This window comes from Agelaius phoeniceus, chromosome 1 (assembly GCF_051311805.1).
Source record: "Agelaius phoeniceus isolate bAgePho1 chromosome 1, bAgePho1.hap1, whole genome shotgun sequence".
Classification (NCBI taxonomy): domain Eukaryota; kingdom Metazoa; phylum Chordata; class Aves; order Passeriformes; family Icteridae; genus Agelaius; species Agelaius phoeniceus.
This window is the reverse complement of record NC_135265.1, coordinates 155,766,722-155,771,689: the sequence shown is the minus strand read 5'-3', so window position 1 is coordinate 155,771,689 and position 4,968 is coordinate 155,766,722. Positions and strand designations below refer to the sequence as shown.

At 54.0% G+C, this 4,968-nt stretch overlaps 1 pseudogene; it reads right to left on the bottom strand.

Annotated features, from left to right (window-relative positions):
- Nucleotides 1-211: 211 nt before the first annotated feature.
- On the bottom strand, nt 212-4,083 carry LOC143693550 (erythroblast NAD(P)(+)--arginine ADP-ribosyltransferase-like; annotated as a pseudogene).
- Between the last annotated feature and the right edge of the window lie 885 nt (nt 4,084-4,968).

The window sequence follows — 4,968 nt, the reverse complement described above, 5'->3', positions numbered from 1 at the left end:
AGCAATTTTCTCTTTGCTGGCTTTGTCACAATTATTTATTGTATTTTTTTGAAAGAATTTTTTATTAGAATTGCTTTGCACAAGGGCCTTGGTGGCCACACTGGCCAGGGTGGCTGTGGTAGCCTTGGGGCTGAGGGAGTCTTGGTGATCATGGTGGCCACAGCTGCCACAGTGACCACAGTGACCTTGGTGACCTTGATAGCCTCATTGCTCAGAAAATCCTGGTGGCCAGTTCCTAGGCTGTGGTGGCCAGGAGGAGTCCTCTGAGGTGGAAAGGAGCCCTGGGGACACTCTAACCTGGGGGAAAAAGAGGAGAATCAGTGGGGCAATAGGGGTAGTGAGAGGGTCAGGGATAGGCATAATTGGGGATTAAGGGTGACAGGAGAGATGGGGGCATGAGTGTGACAGGTGACAGGGTGTCAGGAGGGACACGGGGGGTTCAGGGGCCAGGGAGGTCAGGAGAGTCATGGTGGGCTTAGAGGGCCATGGGGTGTTACAGGGGGTTACAGGGATTCAGGGAGTGCCATGGGGAGGTTTTCCATACACAGGGCCCATCCCCAGAGCACTGCCTTTATCAGAGAGGGACAGGGCTGGTACACTGTGGAGGTCCCTGTCTCTCTCCCTTGTCCCCTGGCATGGCTGTTCCTGTCCCTGTTCCCTCCCAGAAGTGGGGGTCCCTATCTCTGTTCCCTGTCATGGATGTTCCTGTGCCTGTGCCCACAATGGGTGACCCCAGAATAGGTGCCCCCAGCCCAGGGTATCCTTGTCACCCCACACACTGTGAGTGTCCCTGTCCCCCATCCCCAGTCAGTGTCATTGTCCCCTGTGCCTTATCGTGGCTGTCCCCATCCCCCCTGGCTGTCCCCTGTGTTTTTACCTTGCAGCCACTCGCAGTTGTATTTGCTGTAGGTCCCAGTGGACTGGAGCTGGATCTGTGTCTTGTCCCCTTCCTGGGTGTATTGGGTGACATTGAAGGTCTCATAGGGTGGGATCAGCACGATTTTAGGTTCCGGATGTTCGCTAAAAGGCGTGACATCTACGCCATGGCATGTGTGCACCTCGAGCATTGTCTCACCGGGGCACTCGCCAGTTTGATTGCTCAGGAATATTGGCATGAAATGACCAAACCGGATGGTGTCACCATGCTGTGCCTCAAACCGGGTGCCACACACCATGAGGAACGCGTCCCGACACTGCCCGTTCTGAGCGTCCCTCAGCGTGGCCAGGGCATCGGTCAGCAGGAAATGCAGCGTTTTGAAGTGGAAGTTGTCTCGGTATTCCTGGCGGGAATGCCCGACCACACGCAGGGCATCATTGAATTTTCTGGGGTCAGTCATTGTGAAGGCCATGATGGCGGTGGCCTGGTCTGGGGACAGAGGGGACTCAGGGGGGCCCCGACTCTGCCACTCAGCTGCAGCCTTTACCCAAACCTCAGCAAACTCCTTGTTCTGCTCAAACTCGGAGCTGTTGAGGGCCGGCAATGCCTCCTTCATGGCAGGGCCGCAGCCCTGGTACTGGTCATCAAAGGAGTCTGGGGCCATGTCCAGGGTGTCCACATCGACAGCCGTGGTGGCCATGGCCATTGCCAGCAGTGCCAGGGTCTGAGCCAGGGGGGCCATGGCAGGGAGAGGCCGCAGGGACCGGTGTGGACTCTGGAGGACACTGAGGGGACACAGGGGAGACACAGGGAGGGTTCATCAGTGAGGGACTGGGCAAGGGAGTGGGGTCAGCAGGGGAGTGGGGTTAGGAGGAAAGGATGCACTCCTGCCCAGCCATCCCCTGCACATGTCTGGGTTCCCTGACCCCAAAATCTGGGATTACTTATGCCTCCCCAACATCCCCCAGCCCCAGGGTCCCCAGTCCACAGCACCATCAACCCCAGAAGCCCAATCCTACTCCCATGACTACAAGTCCCCTCAGCCTCAGCAGAATCCCAACCCAAATCCTGGGGTCACTCCCTGAGCCCCTCAGTGTCCCTCTCCGTTGGTCCCCAGACCCCACTCCTACTCCCATTCCCCAGTTCCTTTGGTATCACCCCAGGACATCAACCCAAATCCAGGCATCACCCTCTGCCCCCACAGTGTCTCCCAGCCCCCCATCACCGCAATCCCACCACACTCTCACCATCCCGTGTCCCCCCTCATTTTCCCCCAGAGCCCCCCATGACCCCAATACCAGACCTGTGACTCCCTCAGTATACCCCCATGTCTGCAATCCCATTCCCTCAATCCCGTCTGCTCCCAAAGAGTCCCCCCAGTGTCCCCCCAGCCCCAATACCAAAATCAGGCAGAGTGAACTCCCAGATGGATCTGGAGATAGCAGAAAGCTGGAATTCCTTATCAGCTCAGACTCACAGCAGATCTCTCCTGGTCCTGCACATCAGGGGGGCACTTTGCCATGGGGTATTTATTCACCTTATTTATAAATATTCATGGAAATGTGAGCCTTATCTAATACAGAAACAGCACTTTTCCCGTAAATCATTTGCATTGATCCACCTCCTCCTGCAAGTCTTTTTATTGTCCTGGAGAGTCGTAAAAATGGGGCTTCTGGGGCTCATTTTCACCAAATACTGTGATATCAAATCACCTATCCCGGAACAATTTCTTTGCACAGGTGCTGTCGTTTCCTGTTAGAGAACTTGCCAAAACCCCTCTGGAGTTCCCTTTATCTGTTTCTCCATGGGTTCTAGCTGTGATTTTCATCTTGTGCGCACAGCTCTCCATCCTTTTATCAGGATTATTATTCCTGCCAGTTTGTCTTCAGGCTCTGTCCAGCACCTTCAGGGGAAGGGAAAATTTCCATTCTCTGTGTTATTTGTCACTTTGTGACAGAAATGCTCCACTGTGGTCATCATCCATGCTGCCATCCGGGATCTCCAGGTCTTTCCTGTCCTGAGGAGCTCAGAACAGGAATGAGCACTGGGCAGAGCTGGACATGGCATTGGGCAGAGCTGCCCACAGAGCTGGACAGAGCTGGACACTGGGCAGAGCTGGACACAGCCCTGAGCAGAGCTGGAAATGGCGCTGAACAGTGTTGGGGACAGCACTCCTGATGTGCCTCACTGGCCAGGGAGAGGGGCACAATCACTCCCTGACTTCCTGGCCTCACTCCTCTGAGTGCCCCCCAGATCTCTCCTGGCCCCAGGCCACATGGCCAGCTCCATTGGTCACCCAGCAGCACCCCCAGGTCAATCCCCACAGCTGCTCCAGCAGGTGCCCCACCAGCCAGGCAGGGCACTGGGGCTAAATTGGACTAAAACCAGCCCAAATCACCAACTCTGAACTGACAACTGAGGCTGAAGTACTAGAGCTGGCCCTGGCCATCCATCAGCTGACCCTGGCAATGTCCAGTCCCCTCTCAGGCAGAAATTCCTCTCCCCTATTCATACTTGGGATGAAATGTCTCCGAGGTTCCTCCATCGGGAAGGGGATGCTCCCCAAGCATCCTCCTGAAAGCTGAGAGAAAGAGACGTTCCCACAAGTGCTGGCATGGAGAGTGACATTGAGCCCTGGGTAGGAATTGTCACTTTTGAATGGCTCTGTCAGAATTACTTCATGGAATTGTTTTGGAAGAATTATTTAATGGAGTTGTTTTGATAGAATCATGTAATAGATTTGATTTGACAGAATAATTTATTAGAATGTGAATTGACCAAACCAGACCCTCTGGCCACACCATGCCTGGAACCGGACATCATGCACACCCCGGAACACGTGGTGACACTGCCCATTCTGAGCATGCCTCAGTGTCCCCAGGGCCTGGGTCAGCAGGAAATGCAGCGTTTTGAAGTGGAAGTTGTTCCGGTATTCATGGCGGGAGCTCCTGGCTGCACACACGGCTTCCTTGAACTCCTTGTAAATGTCCTTTGTTGTGTAGGCCATGAGAGCAACGGCCTGGGCTGGGGACGCCAGAGGGGACACAGGGGGAACCCCGCTTGTGCCACTCAGCCTCGGCCTTCACCCAGGTCTGGGTGCACAGAGGATTCACCTGGAACTCAAAGTGGCTGAGGGCCGGCAATGCCACGATCACGGCAGGCCTGCAGCCACCCCAGTACTGGTCATGAAAGGAGTCCTGGGCCATGTCCAGGGGCACCCCCTTGATGGCTGCAGTGGTTACAGTCACTGCCAGCAGTGCCAGGGTGAGAGCCAGGAGGGCCATGGCAGGGAGGTTACTGGGAGCAGTGTGGGACACTGGGGGACAAAGTGGGCCACACTGAGGGGTCACTGAGGACACACGGGGGTACATGGGAAGGGCTCCTCTGTGAGGGGCTCAGCATGGCCCCTGAGCTCCAACCAGATGAACTTTAGAACAGTGGCCATTTATCCTCATTTCCTAGGAGGCCTTGGATATTATCCTTTTGTAATCCTATGCAATGAGACTCTTTATCAGGGTCAAGGTTGTATCTGGTAAGTTTTTCTTGATTGTGATCTGTGCTCCATATATTTTATCCTGTAGTTAGCAGATAACCAGTAATAGTGTTAATAAGATAATAGGCTTACAGGTGTGAACTGCTTTAACACCAAGGTACACAAACTCTTTGCATAAAGAACCGAGAAGGGGAAGATGTGGAAGACCAGACCACTACAGAAGCTCAACTGGGGAGCATGGCAGACCTTGTGGCCCTGGTAGAGTGAAGACTGTGGGAGAGAAAAACTCAAGGCAAGAACAGAAGTGATGACGTCATGTCTGATCACTCTGCCCATCATGTCTGGACACTTCTGACCATCACGATGAGCACTCTGGCCAGAGAAGAGATGACAGCCATGTTGCTGGTGAAAGAGATAACAAGGACATTACCAGTGTAAGAAGGATAATGGAGAATATTGTGTTTCTAAGGGGACTGCCGCACAGGAGTCCGAGTAGAAAACTCTGTACAAACATGGTGAGCTATAAATCCTGGTAAACTGGTGCAATAAATGGCTTTGCTTTGATGGCATTGCAGAGTCCATGTCTCTCAATCCCCGC